Source organism: Pseudonaja textilis, chromosome 3 (genome assembly GCF_049901715.1).
Source record: "Pseudonaja textilis isolate UNSWEBS1 chromosome 3, rPseTex1.2, whole genome shotgun sequence".
Taxonomy (NCBI): Eukaryota; Metazoa; Chordata; class Lepidosauria; order Squamata; family Elapidae; genus Pseudonaja; species Pseudonaja textilis.
In genome coordinates, this window is record NC_141992.1 from 42412343 (window position 1) to 42430568 (window position 18226).

At 42.6% G+C, this 18226-nt stretch overlaps 1 long non-coding RNA gene across 1 annotated transcript; it reads left to right on the forward strand.

Annotated features, from left to right (window-relative positions):
* The first annotated feature begins 6045 nt into the window (after positions 1-6045).
* On the forward strand, positions 6046-9224 carry LOC148126083 (uncharacterized). Its single transcript, XR_015742806.1, has 2 exons — positions 6046-6188; positions 9092-9224. It is a non-coding gene; the product is annotated as an uncharacterized LOC148126083 (long non-coding RNA).
* Positions 9225-18226: the final 9002 nt, after the last annotated feature.

Sequence of the window (18226 nt, forward strand, 5' to 3'; positions counted from 1 at the left end):
ACATATTAAAATCATTATTAGGAGTTTTACTGTTAAATATTTATAGAGATAGAAATCATTTTGTTGTATTTTAAGAAAAGTGTTAACTTACTAAGACTGTTTGTACTTATGATTAAGGGAAAGTCATTTTTATGCATTCCTTTTTTTACATTACTTTTTCCTCTTTTTTCTTTTTTTCCCTTTTTTGTGCCTTCTATCTTTTCTTTTCTAATTTATGTTAGTTTTTATTCTGCAGTCCTAGATGCAAGATCAATTCTTGCATATGAACAACCATCCAGCTTGAAGCAGAGTCTTACAAGGAACAAAAGCCAACATGAATAATGACACTAATGTAGAAGCCAAAACCTAAATGTCTACTTGGCTCCTACACTTACACCAAAAGCACCATCTAAGCCCCACCAACTTCACACATAAAAAGAGACGCATCTCCCATGCTCTTCCTCTAATATGATATATATGCAATCACCTGTCAGCATTGTCCCTTGGAGTTCTATATAATTGTGTTGTGTTTCACATTGAACACAATAAATTAACAGATTATATGTCAATTATGAAGCAAACCTGGCTGGGGGCATTTTGGAGGCTTCAGGGTTGCCACAGTGTGAAGAAGGGATAGGGAGGGAGAACATAGGTAGATGGGGGTTTGTAGCCAAAAGAAAATAGTTTTCTGTGGGAACTAAGGTCATTCCAATAGGTGGCTGCACCTGGACAATGTGACTGGTTTTTTGAGGAAAGGGGGAACTTTCCATTTTTAATCAGGTGACAACCGCTGAAACTTTCAGAGTCGGTTTTCACCAGCTTGTGCCAATATGATAACTCCAATAAAATTGTTCTTTGAGGAACTTGTCTGCCTCAGAGTTCTTCTTTCTATGGAGTTATTACTTGGAACCTTGACACTACAAGTGTTAAATGATAAGGTGGCTAGTGGATCACCTACAATTTTGAAGAAAGCATGAATAGGTGCATCATGTTTATTAAATAGGGTAAATACAATTATCATTGTTGTGACTGGTGATTTGCCCTTTCTATCAATAAAAAATTATCTGACCACTTTGAATTGATTCTAAAGGCTGTACCAAAGTCTTATGTGGCTAAATATGTGCAAATTGTGCATCTGTGTCCGGAGTTCATCCATAACCATTTACAGCTGTAGCTATGTTTTCATTGTACTATATCGCTTATATTAATTTTGAATTTGGTGTTGCTTATTTTCTACTTAACAAAATTAACTGTTAAGATATTACTTTTTTCAGTTTGAACATCCTATTTCCTTGTGTTACAAACCAGGCCTCAAATACAAAATGTCTATTGATCCTATACACATAAACATTACATGTATGGCTTTTCTATGATGCTGCCTCTGGAGGAAAAATGCTTTCCAAAACTTTAAATACTTTGTCATATTTTTTATTAAAGCTTCAGTTTGTTTTTGAATTATATAAAAAGATACAGTTGGATATGTAATAGATATATAATGATTGAGCACAAATCTGAAATTTGTTTCTTCTGGACTATCTGAAAGGTTTAACGTAAGAAATAATAACATAAGAAATAATCATCTGAGAGGGAGAAAATCTTTAACAACACTTTACATCAAAGGTTTCAACATTTACAATTGATTTGCTTTTCTCAAATAACCTTCACTACTTTTAGTTAATGCTGGATTATTTGCTTACAAGATGTATAACATGCAGTATGTATTTCATTACATTGTCATTACCTTTCCTTACCTTCCTCTTTCAGTTTTTTTAAACATTCCTTTGTTGTCTGTTTACATATTGTATCATTTTCGATTCACAACTTGGCCTACAGTCAGTTTTTCTTTAGCAACATACTATCTTGTGGAAAGATAATAAGGTGCCTCATTAGTAGATTAATTAGTTGTACAACATTTTAATAGCTTGTTACATGAAAAATTATTCAAAACCATTTCCCATTGTTGTGCAATATAATTTATGATTGGGTCATAAAATAGTTTATTAACACTTATTTATGATAAAAGGATGCTGTCAGTTTGATTCCCCCCCCCCATTAATATGAACAATGTCTTGTAAAACTTAAAAAAAATTGTAACATCATCTATGTTAGGTAAGAGCACCTTTCCCCAAACTTGATGCTTTTCAAATATAAGGGACAACTTATAAAATTAAGCCAGAATTTGATAGGCAAATCATCATTCCTGTTGATTGACAAGGGGCCTGATTCCCAGGCTTCAATACATCCCTGGCTGTTTTTGTGCCTGCTCACCCAACAATCTTAAAGGCTGCAAAACTGATGGGAGTTATGTCCAATGTAATCTACTGAATCCCCTGCGTGGATTGCCCCTGTGACTATGTAAGACAGATGGGAAAGAAGCTAACTAATAGACTGCAAGAACACAAATGACCTGTCAAATTCATTGGTAACCTCACACTAAAACAAACGAGGACACACATTCAATTTTGCAGCTATTAGGATTGTTGGACGGGTAGGCACAAAAAAGCCATAGAAGTGATTGAAGCCTGGAAAACAGCCCCCCACCCCCACCCCCGCATCAGTCAACAAGAGTGCTGATTTATCACCAGTGTATCAAGTTAATAGAAGGCAAGGGCTGGGTAGCGCAAGCAAACAACAACCAACAATTTAAAAGGCAGTCATCAGCTTATCCCAATCAACATCTAAAAAGCCACATACAACAGGCACTATAAATACCAAACACAGAACAGCACATACTCTGCTAAAGAGAAATTCTCTGAAAATGGGCTCCAGCACTAGCCCGAAAGCTCAGAAGATAAAACCACTGGTCCCAGTGATCGACCCAGATTGGATCCTACAACATTATCCTGAGACACATAGTCACTTTCATTCGTGACTATTACTACAGTTCTTTCCCTAGCTCTCTCTTTTAAAGGCGTAATGTCCTTTTACTTTATTCTTAGTTTTATTTCATCATCTACTCTCCAGCTTTTATATATTATTAGTCCTGTTTGATGTTGAAGTAGCCTGGAAATGTTCTCTTTTACTGAGTTGCTTCTCTATCATTCAATCCTTATTGGTTTAATAGGAGGGAAAAAGCAATTACTTGTTGATTGGCTGTAGCTGGCCCTCATGTTTGCAAGACTTGTGATGATGTAAAACCTGCTACTCTTTATTAACTGGTAATTTCACAACCTCCATGCTTACTTCACCAACCTGTTTTCATTTCACCTCCTCCACGCACATCTGTTCTCCATCCAAATGTCCTTTGCAGTGACCCCCCCTCACCCTATGCAGGCCTTCAGCATTTCTCTTCTATCTCTTTGAACTACAGGTATGTGTTTTGCTGTCTTCAAGTCCCAAACACACAAAACGACAACAAAACTCACATCAGCAGCCTTGAGTATTTCTTTCCACAGTGATGCAGAGAACTTTGCATAATATTGACAAATCAATTTTTAGTTGGGGACAAAAAAGTCTAAAAAATGCTCTACAATTTCTGGTGCAGCTTTAGTAAAATGACCTGGGCCAATCTCTCTCTCTCAACTCATCCTACGTGAAGAGTTGTTCCTTTGAGGGTGGGAAACCAATATATAATTGCCTTTGTGCTTAAAAAAAAGAAAAGAAATATATTAAAGCAATAATGTTTGTTTTTTTAAATTGAGAAAGGATGATCGAACCTTCATTTATAGTTCTTGCTTATGAACAGCCTCATTTAGCAGTTGCTTGAAGGTATAAAAAATAGCTTTGAGGAAGTCCTTGGTGCTCTCTGAGCTTGGTTGTTTTCTTGCAGACATTTCATTACCCAAACTAAGTAGCATCATCAGGTCTAGTAGTCAAAAATAGCTTTGGATACAATCTTCACATTTACCACGATCACATCATGCCATGGTCATGTGATTGCCATTTGTGAGCTTCAGAACTGACTTGCAACACACGCAGAGTTAATAGAAAAGACGGAAGTAAAATCGTAAATCACAGGCATGTTCCCCTTAATTAACCAAAGCGGGGAGATTATAAACCCATGGTGATGATGTGATTTTTTCACTGTGACATTCAGCGATGAAGTTGCCAGACCCAAATGTAGTCATTAATCAAGGGCTACCTTTCACTGTTTCCAACCCAGATAACTTGTGAGGGAAGTTTCACAGAAAAAAAAGCATCAGAAAGTGCATTCCCTCAAGAACGGGGCTGTGAAACTCCTAGCCCATGGGCCAGATGCGTCATCTGCTGGCCATGCCCACGCCCAGTTTAGCAAAGGGGGGAAATGTCCCTATACATCATGTGATGCCGCCGTGACCATGGAGTTTGACAACCCTGCTCAAGGAAAAACAAGGCTTGAGGAAACTTTCAGTTTTTATCACTTGAGTTTGAAAATACAGCCAGGAAATCTTCCCAGGCAAATCTGTTCTATTTTTAGTCCTAGGTAAGAAATCCTATAATTTATATTGAACTTCAAAACATCTCTAAATTGCAACTAATTTTCCCTTGCAAATCTTTCAAAATGTTCAAATCCTCTTGACATCAACACAAGATTTTCCAGCAGTGGTTAAGGCTAAAATCCCATCTATATTTATTTTGTCAGTGAACCATTACATCATGTCAGTTTTACTGTTTTGGATGGGAGGCACCTTATAGAACTGAATGCCACTCCACTAAATAATAAATATTGAGAATGTTTATGGAAAACTAGATGTCAGAGAAAAGGGTTTAGCCTAATACCAAAGCTCTCTGTCATATGCCGGTTTTGGGTGTGTATGTATAAACCTAAACTTACATAATGTAACACTCAACTCCTAACTTCAAGTCTTGAACGTATTTAAAAGTGTCTTAGTAACGTCTTACCCTTAAATTGTTAAGTCACGATTAAAATATCTGGAACAAAAGCCAAACAAATCAACAGTGAACAAGTTTAATGACTCAAATACTGTGTGATGAACTGAGTGAGAAGCTGAACAGTGTAGGGCGAGCTGGGGATAAACATCTTTTTCTTCTTATTATATCTGTAAACATTCCAGAAGCTGCGCGAGTATAAAACCACGTACTTTTAGGCATGCATACAAATGGCAGCATGTTCTTTTTTTCCTCCTTTTCCCTTCAGCCAATAAAAACGCGGAGGTATATCAGGCAAAGCCAATAGCAAAGCTGAGAGACCTCTTCAAGACTCACTTGTTCATTCTCGAAATAAACGTAGAGAATGGTGGGAGGCAGGAAGTCCTTGTGCTTTTTAAGGGTCGGACTGTACTTTTGCTGGAGAGATGTCTCCACGTCTGGACATGCTTAGAGGGAATGGGTGGGGGAAATGAATGCAGTTAGTAGGCGGGATACAGAAAAGGTGTTCTCGATTTCCACCAGCTGACTCAGTCGGCTTTCTGAGGTTGAGAAGGGTGCCAGTTAAAAGACATGGCAAAGGGAAATAAACAAAAGTATTTTTGTGTGTCATTTGAAGGAGTGACCAACGGCGCTTTTCATGCAATACGCTAGTACCACAGAATTACAAAGGAGGAGTTTGACCACCACACTGGAAAACAATATCTGTAACTTGAAACTCAATACAGCGGACGAACTGCATAGGAATGGCAGTCCGAGAAACTGAAGTGCGTCAGAAGAAGAGAGGAAATATATAGGTAGTTAAAGATGGGATATAAATGAACGCTGCTAGGAAGGTAAGCTCAGCAATCGAATGATTAGCGTGGTTATTTTTGAATCTCTCCCATAAAGATCTGAGACTTCTGCGTGTCTTTGTTTTGATTGTCGGAGAGGAAAAATAATAATTACAAAGAGTCCGATTTGGGTTCCTTGCCCACGGCGAGCAAAAGCGATAGTTTCTCTGCTCCTCTAATCTGACCGCTTCCTGATCCTGGGTTTGGAATGCGTTGGGGTAGCGTAGCTGACTGCAGAGCGATTGGGATTATTTTGCGTTGTTTTCGTTTTTGGCAAGCTGTCACGAGTGCGCGGCCCAGTTAAGATGGGCAGCCACGTGGTGGAGCCGGTCGGAAGAAGAACAGCTCGAACTCGCCTAAATGCAGAGGGGGGTGGGGGGAGGTGGAGAAAAGAACGCCGAGCTTCCCGGGGGAGGGAAATGTTCTGTTCTGTACCGCTCGCTCCTGCAGTTGCCGAGGCGATGAGAGGCTACGCCGATGATGCAAATGTACAAACCGGTTCAAGAAGGCCCTAAGCGCCGCCCAGATCCTAAATTCAGCCGATGCTTCTGAGCCATCCCGCAGCCGCAGGTGCAGCCGTTTTTTGTTTGCTTCTTCCTCGTGGTAGTCGAAGTTATAGAGGACCATCTTGGAAAAAAAAAAGAGAAAAGCGATTGTAAAGCTGCACTATAATAAAAACCCTCGTTTAGATATATAGGAATAGGAAATCAAGGGCCGTGCTAGTGCATAACCTTAGAGTTGGAAATTACAAGATCCGAATTACAAGATCCGCAGTGCTGGCTCCTGCGTCTGCTTCCTTAATAATAAACTCTGTTCGGGAAGATTAGACCCTGATCAAAGAGGTAGACCGCATCCATTTGTTTTAAATTTGACGAATCAGTTTGTAATTATATATCTATATCTCAACTTCCGGATTATAGGAAGAAAAACTATAGGCAATGTGTATTTGTAGTGGCGGAAATATTTATATGTACAATATACATAAGCCTCTCAATTGAAATACTGTGAATGTCAGTGATTGAGGGGGGGAGGGTCGAGCAGGACATTTTAAAACTTTCACACTTCTACCAGGAATAAAAAGGACATTTTAATCGTGATTCTGCATTTCAAAGGAATAGGCCGCTAACTTTGCAAAACGGACTATACTTTCCACTAACCAAAAGTGTGTTTCTAAGAGCCCCTTTTGAGTAGCATTTTTTTTTTTTTTTGCTTTGGGGATGGATTATTTGCTAAGCATTCTGTTAATTATGAGGATGACTAAAAGAAACACTGGAAAAAATGAAATTACAGAGTTTTCATAGAACTAGTAAGCCACTGTGTGTCACTATATAGTCTTTATTTTCAAAATGCTCTGCTTCTGTTTATGGTTGCAGTAAGTTGTATTTCTCAAACCTATTTTTTTTTAAATATTCTAACCAGTGTGTTACTTTAAAATAAGTGCTGTGGAAGTAATCCATATCTAATGGTTTTAAATCTGTGACCAAGATATATGTTTTGTTTTTTATCTGTGGATTTCCCCCAATAAATTTATGATTGTTTCCTATAATGACTAACACTGCATTTTAACTGTCTTAAAATTACAAAATTGCTTGCATATTATCTGCTTACTCTTAAGCACTGTTGACATGATATTAAAAAGCAGCAGCAATTCTTCCCCTACATTATTTTCTTTTTCGGGCCAGCAGTCTCTCCTGTATATAAGCAAAAAGACATAACAGAGAACTAAACAAATTCCGTACTTTTGCTGGGCCTAAACCTGGCAGTATGTTTACAAAAAGAAACACAAAATCTGTAACCTCAATTACTTGGGAAGATCAAGTATCATCAATCCCTATAGAAAAATTGACTAAAGAACTTATTAATGTTTTGAAAAATATCTTCATAAGAAAACTACAGTTTAATTTGATACTTTCAATGCCTTTGAGTCAGATATGCTAGCAAAAACAATTTTTAAAATATTAGTTTGGTTCAAGAATCTGGGAAAGAAATGGAAAACACTTATTTTCTGTTGTGAAAAGAGTGTCACTTGCTGATACCTGTTTAGATTAAAATATTTTTTCCAGTGGTTAAGAGCAGAAATGTATTTCACAGTTTCCCATAGGATTTATTTATTGTTTTCAAAGACGTTTGAAAAAATGCTCTCCTTGGACAATTTTTTTACTATTTTGTTTGTTTGACTGATGATCACATCACCTAATATATATGGTATGTATGTATGTATGTATGTATGTATGTATGTATGTATGTATGTATCTCTATCTATCTATCTATCTATATCTATCTATCTATCTGTACAACAGAATTGGAAGGGATCTTGGAGGTCTATCCCTCTGCTCAAACAGGAGACCCCATATCATTCAGGACAAATGGCTGTCCAAAGTCTTCTTAGAAACCTCCAGTGATAGAACAACCACAACTTCTGGAAACAAGCTGTTCCACTAGTTAATTGTTCTTACAGCCAGGAAATTTCTCCTTCGTTCTAGATTGGATTTCTCTTCAATAAGGCTTCAACTGTTACTTCTTGTCCTGCTTTCAAGTGAAAATTGATATGGCTGCCCACTCTCAGTGATTCAGTATCACTTTTAAAGATAAAACCCAATCTAAAAATAAGAAAAAGCAATAAGCCCCTGCCCCTGGCAAATTTTATGACCTTAAGAAACAAATAATAGGAACAACAGTTCTGAGTTCCAATTGTTTTCTGTGACCGCAATACTTGAAACATTCCAAGCACAGCAATAACATTCTGGTAGAACCTTTTAATAAGGATTGTTTTATTCCAGATCCAGAACAAAGCATTTTAAAATTTTGTTTTGTACATACCCTTATGATTTATGCTTCCAGCTTTCTTGCTTTCAATATAATTGACTTTTTAGTATAAAATAGTATGATTTTATTAAGAAATAATCTGACTTACTTCCTTATTTTCTAAATAATAATAGTTTATTCAACTTATATGCCACCCATCTCTCAAAAGTACAGGTGCAATCAATGGAGAGATCTTATTCTATTACCAAAGACCTGGATAAATGAGGCTTTTAGTGCTATGTACACATTACTGTGGGTATTTAAATGGTCTCATAATGCTCAACAAATAAGTTGGCTTATGATAGAATCAATTGAAGATAAACATTCCTAATGGTATAAAATTATATTATAGAATAAAGCATCCAATGAAGTTTCTGTGTAATATATATAAAAAGCAGAAAAGCTATAGTAAATGAATAATTCCATTTTAAAATATATCATTTAAATGTGGTAAGATGTATGATTTCCTCACCATAATGATTCTTTATAATGGGGGAGGGAGGCTTGCTTACAACTAATTCCTTGAGACTGAAGTAAATGCTTGGTCAGTTTCTTCTGTTCCACTGTAATCTATTTTGTTTGAGGACAAATAAAAGTCAGGTATAAAAGAACAATTGAAATTATCCGTCTCCCTCTCTTCCTCTTCCTCTCCTTCTCTATCTCTCTAGTTTCTGCATCAGTACTGCCTGCAAAAGACCAGTCCAAAAGTGAAGGATATGAACAATTGGATGCATCACTTATATTGGGAGATAATGACTTCTATTCCTAAACAATACATTGTTTTTTTGTAGTATTTTTAGGTGCTGTGCTTTCATAAATAAAATTTAAATGATGAATATGAACAAGAATTATATAAAATTGATACAAATCTTTTTTTTCTCCCACTGTTTTGATACTTTGCCTCATTAATTATTTCACAGGAGTTGTTTCAGCTATTTCAGCCAAAGGGACCATAGCAATCATAACAAATGCCAAAAGTACACAGGTTGCTTTCTCTGTTCAGGCATGCTTTAAATGTATCCAAGTAAACAAATAGTTGGTTGAACGTTAAATTCTTTGCCTAACCACCACATACCAGTAATTACTTACTATAGGATCGTGATGGCGAACTTATGGCATGTATGCCAGAAGTGGCATGCCAAGTCACTTCTGCCGGCATGCGAGAGGTCGCCCAGAAGAGCCCCACTGCGCATGCGTGCACCACTGCCCAACAGCTGATTGCCTGGTATCTGGCACGCATGTGCAAGGGCGTGCAGGAGACGCATGTGCATGTGTAGAGACGTGTGGCGCATGCAGGAGGATCACACGCGCATGCACAGGGGGCATGGGGGGGCAGCATGCATTGCCTTCTGGGTACTGGTGCGCAATTTTTGGCATGAGAGCCGAAAAAGGGTAGCCTCCACTACTATAGGAGATCATCCCACCAGAAAATGTATTAATGGAGTTATCAGTGATAGTTTTCACGAATGTATGCATGGGGCCTTCATATTCACAAGGTGCTTTGGCTAGTAAGCAAATAAAGGATTGAAATGAGTCATGAACAGAAGTGAAGGATTGTGCCATGCAAAGGGCATTAGCCCCCCGCCCCCAAATAGAATAGTAAGAATTCCAGGGAAAGTACTTGGAAGTTAAGTGAACCCCAATCAAACCTGTGCCAAATTACAAGTTTGACAGTGGAAGTTGGAGATGACAGGATAAGTAATCAAGTACAATGTTTTGAACTAAGACTATTAAAAAAATGAGTGGTTCTTTGGCTAGATTTATGAGAAGTACAATAAAGGAATATGCTGAAAAGAGAAAAGAAAACTTGGAATAAATTACAGTATTGGATATTTTATTGCTTTTGGATCTTTAGTGAACAAGATAGAGTTTCTGGCAAATACACTACAGAAGAGCTGAAGTACTTTACCTATAGGAAGGAGGTAACACTTCAGCTTTGGGCCAGTTTCTACCAGGGATCTAATTTAGTCAATTCAACATCTCCCTCATAAATTTACCAGTAAGCTTTTTTGGTTAGATAAGGCTTTTCAGTAACTCTGGTGCAGTCCCATTTGTAGTAGATTCCAAGTGTTTGCTTGGTTGGATTTTTCAGAATAAAATAGAACCTTTTGAGTGACAGAAGTTGGATAACATTTAAAGAAAAATACCGGAGAGAAACAGCAGTTAAACAGAAAGGTCGTATTGTACATTTGAATGTTTTGTAGCACTATAGAAATGACTGTATTCATGTCTGCACAAGTGCATGTACTGCTGTTTCATAAAGAGTAGGTTATTGATATTGTAAAGGCACCTCTGTATGCCTTTGCTATCTTTAAAAATGAATAACTTAACATAGGACTGTTGTCTTCCCTATTCTAACAGTTAAAAATGTTATTTGCCCCCTCCATGTTACCATATCTGTAATTGTTCTTAACAGAAGAATATAAACAACAAAAAGGATAAAACATGCCTCAAATGGAAGGTTCTCCATGTGCTTTCCCTGTCTGGCTAACAGGTAATAAAACTGAAGTATTTAACTAGGAATAGTAAATGCATGTTTTGTAAACATAATTTCTGCTTGTTTTCTTAGATCAGATGCACTAACAAAGCTCTGTTCAAAAGCCTTCTCTAAAATTGTAATTAATTTTTTTTTCTGATACACCTCTTTCTGGTTGCCACGTAACCAGTTATATCCATATTATTATAATATCTTCATTGTTAATCTTATGCCCTACCCTTTTTCAATTTATTTTGTATTTTAATTACTCAGTTTAATGAAACAAGAAGAGGACATTTATACACATGTTTGAAACAGTATAGATGACTAAGGATATGATTTTAGGCCCTTTGCAGTAATCAGCTAAACAGGCCCCTTGCTATGAGAATTCAGGTTGCTATGGTTACCTATGGAAACTAGGACTTTGGGTTAACTCAGGACAAGGATGCACAAAGCTCAGTACCTCACGTCTCAACATCCACTAATGTGTCCTTACCTGTGTATCTGAGTCCCACCCCCACCCCCAGACTTTAGTTGTAGGATAACCAGCTGAAATTTCCCTAACAGAATTCACCAGTTGTAGAAGTCTGCATTCAACTTACACAATAGAATAGAGACCTGTACATCAAATATCATTCGAGTTAAGATGAAAGACAAGAAGACCGCTGTTTTAATTGGTGATCTAAGAAAGTGTTAGCCTGACATAAACGTTGTTTTCTTTGTCCATTAGATTCTGAAATAAATACTATGCTGTAATATGTTCCCTTCTGAGAGGGTAGATATGAATAGTGTTTGTAGGATTTAATTGCAGAAGTTGAGCAAAAGAATATTAAGTAAATATGAGCAAAAGAAAAGGAGTTAGGGAAATGAGAGATTAAGATAGGATTTAAAGCTTAGCAACTAAATATTGGATCTTGGTATGTCTCTAATCTAAAAGATAGGTTAAATGTTAGATTTTTTTTAAAAAATAAAGTTACAATCTCTACAAGATTATAAAGTGACCTTCAGTACAGCAAACACTGTGACAGTATAAAGTCTGGAAGTGATAGGAAGATCATCTAGTCCAGCTGTGCGTTCAGGACAAAACTCCATACAGGTAGTCCTCGATTTATGAGTATACAATTGACCCCATTTGTGTTGTTAAGCAAGACACTTATTAACATTTGCCCCATTTTACAATTTTTCCTGCCATAGTTGTTAAGCTCATCTCTGTCTCAAAGTCGAAGAGCCAGCTGTCAACTCATAAAAAATATTTCTATGGTCTTTTTAGAGTTGCCAACAGAAAGGGAGGGGGGAGCAGTGCGGCAGCTTGGAAACAGAAAGTGCATGCCAGAAATAGTTTTCAAAGATAGTAACTAGGTGACTGAAGTTTCTGCCGCACAGAATTCTAATTGGATTGATGATACTTGGCTATGGATGTGTCCCATTGGACAATATTGAATTATAATACATCCAGTGGGTAGGGGAAACCCAGGTCAAGGATGACAGTGAATTACGTGTCTCAGAGTCAGCTATACCCACACAGTGCTGGACATTTTAACTTCCAATAAATTCTTTTGAAGTTTTGGAAGTATGGCTCAAGACTCATGATTTAATTGGAATAACTGCTGGAATCCTGACAGCAAGCGGTGTGGTGGCCTAGCAATGAAGCTAATCGCCTTGCATGCAGAAGGTTGAGAGCTCAATTCTAGGTAGCGGTAGATGTTGCTCTCTCCCTTGGGTGCAAATAAAAAAATGCTGAGAACGCCATATGGTATCAGGAAGGGCATCCAGCCAATAAATGCTCAGCTTCATCAACCCTGACTTGGGAAGAGAGTCATGAAAAGGGGAGGTTTTTTCCTTCCAGTACTCATCTGTTTTTCTTTCCTTCACAGAATCAGGTTTCTTTTCCATAGAGCTGTCTCGAGTGTCCAGGTTGGGAGGAGCTCCAGTCTCGGCTCTCACAGGCTGAGCTTGAGATTGAGGAACGCCTCTCACCATCACGTGGTCCTCTGGGCGCTCCCCAGTTTTTTGCTCAGCCTCGTGGCAGTCAGGCTGTTTTTCCTTTTGCTCCTGGTCGTTCAGTACTTCAGGCCTTTTTGATTCAATTTGGACTCTACTAAGCCAGCGCAGGAAATTAAGGTTGGAACTCCCTAGGGAGCCCTTCTCTTTTAAGGGGAATTCGCTTACAACGTTTCTTCAGGGGAAACTCCAGCGCTTCGAGCGCTGCTCCCGCCCCTCCTTCGTTTGCCGCCTATTCGCCCCGCGCGAAGCCGCTTCGTTCCTTCCCTGCCTGGTGCTCTAATCGCCGTTTCCCCCCCGCGAACGCCCTCTAGCCCAGGGAATCGCTTCCCTGCCTCTCCCAAAGGTTTTTTCTTTGTGGCCTCCGGGCCTCTCTGCCTCTGCCTGGGAGATAGCCGCCGCTGGGGTTGCCCTCGTTATTGCGGCCTCCATTTTGAGCTCCCTGTGGCGCCCGCCATCTTGGGTGTGCCCAGGAGCCGCCGCCATTTTGCGTGTGGCCGCATGGCCGGCCGCCATTGCCAGAGGCCCATAACAGGCTGCTTTTCTTTAATTTGATTTATAGGCAGACTTCGGACTGCCTATATCTCTGCCTGTTTTCGTTTTTCTCTACCAGGCTCTCCCGCTAACCAGGGTCAGTTGGCTCCGCAGCCCTTCCCCCAGCAGGCGAGGTAGCAGCTCTGCCATCCCCCTTCCCCGGTCCGTCTGGCAGGGGTAGCTGCCTGGCGTTCAATTTTTGGCTAATTGGCTTCTGGGCTAGGCCCTGCTGTGCAACAACTTTCTATTTTAAATACAAAAAATTTTTTGATCAAAAGGGGGGTGCGAAACATGCGCTGGGATCCCCGGCCTCTACGTAGGCCGCATCCAGACGTGCAACCATCTCGCATTACTTTAAAATTAATTTGTTGGTGGCCCCAGGGCCGCCTGCCACTGCTAGAGGCCTACCTGCAGGCTGCGTTTTTGATTCCTGGGCAGATCCTCGGACTGCCCAAATCCTTGCTTGTACCTTGCAATCCTGCCTTGGTACTCCTCTAGATATAAGAGTCTACTGGATCCACAGTCTCTCCCCAGCAAGGGAGGTAGCAGCTCTGCCATTCCCCTTCCCCGGTCTGCCCGGCAGGGGCAGCTCCTTGGCGTTCATTCTGGCTGATTGGCCTCTGGGCTAGGCCCTACTTCTCATCAACGTTGCAAAACATCTCTGTTGCCTTTGATCAAAGGGGGGTACAAACGAGTACTGGGATTCCCGGCCTCTGCTTAGGCTGTATCCAGACCCGTTAACCGCCTCACATTAATCAAAAATTTTCCTCTTTTCTCCTCTCCAGATGGCAGACGACAATACATCTCGTGGCACTTCCCTGAAGGCCAAGGCTAAATCTCACCACCTGCGCAAACAAGCACAGGAAGCATCCAAAGCCTCCCAAAGGGATGCCCTTAGGCGACACAGGGCCCTTGAGAAGGAGATTGACAGACGCTCTAAAGAGTCAAGCTCTGTGCCTCTGGATCCTTCCATTCCCTCAACCTCCACCCATCCTCCTCTCCCCTCCTCCCCTGCTTCTGCCTCTTCCTCTCAGCCTGGACAGGCCCCTGAGGCCACCTTACCCCCCACTGCTGTAGGACTGCGCCCGGAGGAGCCTTACCCACCCCCCACGGTGGAAATCCCCGAAAACCTGAAACAAGCGATGGAGCTGGCCATCCGGCAAGGGATAGCGCAACAGATTCAGCAGCTGGCCAGTCTGGCCCCTCGGCCTGCGGCCCCCGAGGCTCAAGGATCAGCGGCTTCGCATGGTCAGGTAGCTCTCCACGGGGACTTGACCTTGCCCTTGGAGATGGAGGCCCAGGAACCCGGGGACCCTACCCTCTTTGGGGACGAGGAGGATCTCGAATTGGGGTCTATCATAGACAGTGAGCTCCTCTCGGGAGCAAGCCCCCTAGAAGGGGACATGTCGGACAACGAGGGTCTCACTCCAGTCCAGCCCGCGTTTTTGGGGCTGTTTAAACCGCACCTATTTAGGTCCCTCCTGTTCAAGGCCAGGAATACCTCGGGCCTGAATCCCCCCCACCCAATCCAGCGGCATCGGGGGTTCCTCCCGACTCTATTTTCTCCCAGCCTGTGGTGGAAACCGAAGTGATTCCTGTCCCACCCATATTCTCTGACATGGTCTCAAGGCAGCTAGCCTCCTCGGGGCCCCCTCCCCCCCCAACGCCCAGGACAAGCGGTTTTTCAATCTTGAACCGCAGTTCTCTACCTTGCTCGATCCCCCCCTGTGGACGAGCCCGTAGTAGGTCTGGCTTCCCGCTCAACTCCCAGCGAGTCACTCGAGGCCCTCCAGCCCGAGGACAAACAAGCTGAACTGGCCCTGCGCCGCGCTCACCTCTCTGACGCCTGGGCAGTCAGGGCTTCCACTGCCGCGTCCTTTTTCATTAGATCTTCCATCAAGTGGCTCCAGCAGCTCAAGCAGCATGTTCCCGCAGCTAATCTCAGAGCGCACCAGGACATTGCTAAGATCCTGGCCGCGGCCGAGTTCTCGGCAGACACCACCTTCCAGGCTGCAAAATTCTCCACCAGGGCCATTTCGTCCCAGGTCACTGCCCGTCGCCTACTCTGGCTCCGCCACTGGCAAGCGGACATAAAAAACAAGGCTAAGCTAGCATCAGCCCCCATCTCTGGGGGGAAGCTATTTGGACCGGTTCTCGATCCATTCCTGGCCGAGACCCGTAACAAACGCAAATACCTCCCTTCTCTTTCTAGGAGGTCTAACTTCAGAGGCTCCTCTCCCTCTTCTCTCCAGGGTTCTTCCCGTTCCTCCTCCTTCCCCAGGTACTACCAATCCTCTCCCTACAGGCCTCCCGACCGATCGGAACCAGACAGGTCCGGAGGTACCTCTTCCAGGAAGCCCTCCCGGGGATCTGGGAGAGGTTCCTTCCGTCGTTACCGATAATGCAGTCGCCCCCAGGTGGCTGCCCCCTAAAAAAAAAAAAAAGTGTAAAAACGAGAAGAAGGAGAGCAAGAAAGCCAATCCTCTTCAGGCTTCTCGCCTAGTCAGGCTCTACTCTGACACTTAACCCCTGCAAAACCTTTTTCTTTTCAGCCTTGCCCAAACCGTTGGGGAAGCCTAATCCTCATAACTGCATTACCTCTCTATACCAAGACTCCCGGTAGGCCATACGGCTCCGGGAGCAGGCTCCTAGCCTGGAGCACTCTTGCCCTCCTCACCTTGCCCCAGGGCAACTGGCCGGCAACACATCTACCCCCACCCCATGTTAGCTGGGGTTCCTCTCTGTGCTCCCGGTCTTCCACAGCCTCATAATCCAGGTACACGGATCTCTCGCTCCGGTCCTCACTACAACCCTTATTCCCAGCTGAGGCGGCCCTCGGCCAGCTGGCTCTTGAACAGGGCTGACCGCCTCGCCGTTGGGTGGAACCGAACCTGGCCCCCACCAGCACAGGCCACAGTTCGGGAACATTCTACGTCTATGCAATTTGGCTCTCCAGGGCCACCCTGATCCTAGCGGAGGGGCCCCTCCTTCTCTCCCGGGTCATGGAGGTAGTCCATTGCCGGGTCCCCTCGGCCCTTGGATTTTAGGGCCCCTCCACGCCTCCCCTCCATCACTTTGACCTGGAGTTCTCTCAGGGGGGTTCTCAACTAGGGTCTATCTCATAATACCCTAGGGCGTCATATCGCTATCCTCGCAACGGTGGCCCTCCGGTCATTGAGGGTTCCTCCCCTCAACCCCGGCTAGGTCTTCCTCAGGGGAGCTTCCCATCCTCGCCCCTGCCCAGGCTCCTTTCGACCCGGGTCCTTAACAAGGTCCTGGCCGCTCTTACCTAGTCTCCTTGCCCCACGGCCCCAGTAAGCCTCTATCGGCGTCCCCTGCAGGGCTACCTTCTAGACAGCCCCGCCTCCTTCATTAGGCCTTCTTGTTGAGGCATTCCAACCTCCGAGGGGTTCTCCTGTCGGGTGTGCCCTCCAGCGGGTCATCAGGGTTCCAGGAGAGGTTCCATCCCAGACGGGAGCCCGCCCGCAGGACTAGCCAAGCTTTGGTATGTCCCAACCTGGACACTCGAGACAGCTCTATGGAAAAGGGGCGTTGGTTCTTACCTGATACGCTTCTTTTCGTAGAGCTGTAGAGAGTGTCCAGCCCCACCCATAGGCCGTCTGGTGGGAAACCTTGCTGTTCGACCGAGCAAACTAATATTTTTTTCTGAGTAAGATGAGAACAGGGCCTTCCTTCTCGTCTTCGCAAAACTGGGGAGCACCCAGAGGACCACGTGATGGTGAGAGGCATTCCTCAATCTCAAGCTCAGCCTGTGAGAGCCGAGACTCGAGCTCCTCCCAACCTGGACACTCTACAGCTCTACGAAAAGAAGCGTATCAGGTAAGAACCAACGCCCCTTTGCTTCGGCTGTAATTATATTGTCAGCTTCTATTTGTATTTGGGTAGTTTGGAGCAAGTTCTCCTCAGACAATCCCTCTTCTGCCATGTCCACCTGATTTTCTCTCCATGCATTCCAGATGTTGGGAAGCAATGGAAGAGGTCGGGCGTCAGGTATCCCAGTAATGATGATGAATAATGAAAATTGGCTATCTGTCAGGATTCTGGCAGTTACCCCAGTTAAATGAGTCTTGAGCCAAACTTCCAAAACTTCAGAAGGATTTATTGGGAATTAAAATGTCCGGCACTACCTGGTTGTAGCTGACTCTGAGACACATAATTCATTGTCACCCTTGATCCTGGTTTCCCCCCCCACCCCCCTCGGTGTATCATAATTCATATTCTCCAATTGGACACATCCATAGCCAAGTATCATCAATCATGTTCCCCAATTAGAATTTTGCGCAGCAGAAACTTCAGTCACCTAATTACTATTTTTGAAAACTATTTCTGGAATGCACTTTCTGTTTCAAAGCTGCCACACTGCTCCCCCCTCTCTTTTTGTTGGTAACTCTAAAAAGAAATATTTTAAAATATTTTATGAGTTGACACCAGCGCTGTCTGAAGATGTCTCCATGGTCATGTGGCCGGCATGACTAAAAGCTGAAGGTGCACGGAACGGTGTTGCCTTCCCACAAAGGTGGTGCCTATTTTTCTACTTGCATCTTTAACGTGCTTTCGAACTGCTAGGTTGGCAGTTCCCCTAGAGTCGGGAATGACTGGCACATATGTGCGAGGGGAACCTTTACCTTTTAACGAGAACTCAGTTAGGATTTGTGTAGGAAAATGAAATGTACTGATGCGTATTCACAGTGTGGTTAGGCCATATCCCTTCCTCTCCTACTGTTGTAAACTTCTGTTATCTGTGTTGGGCAAATAATTGTCTGACTGGAAA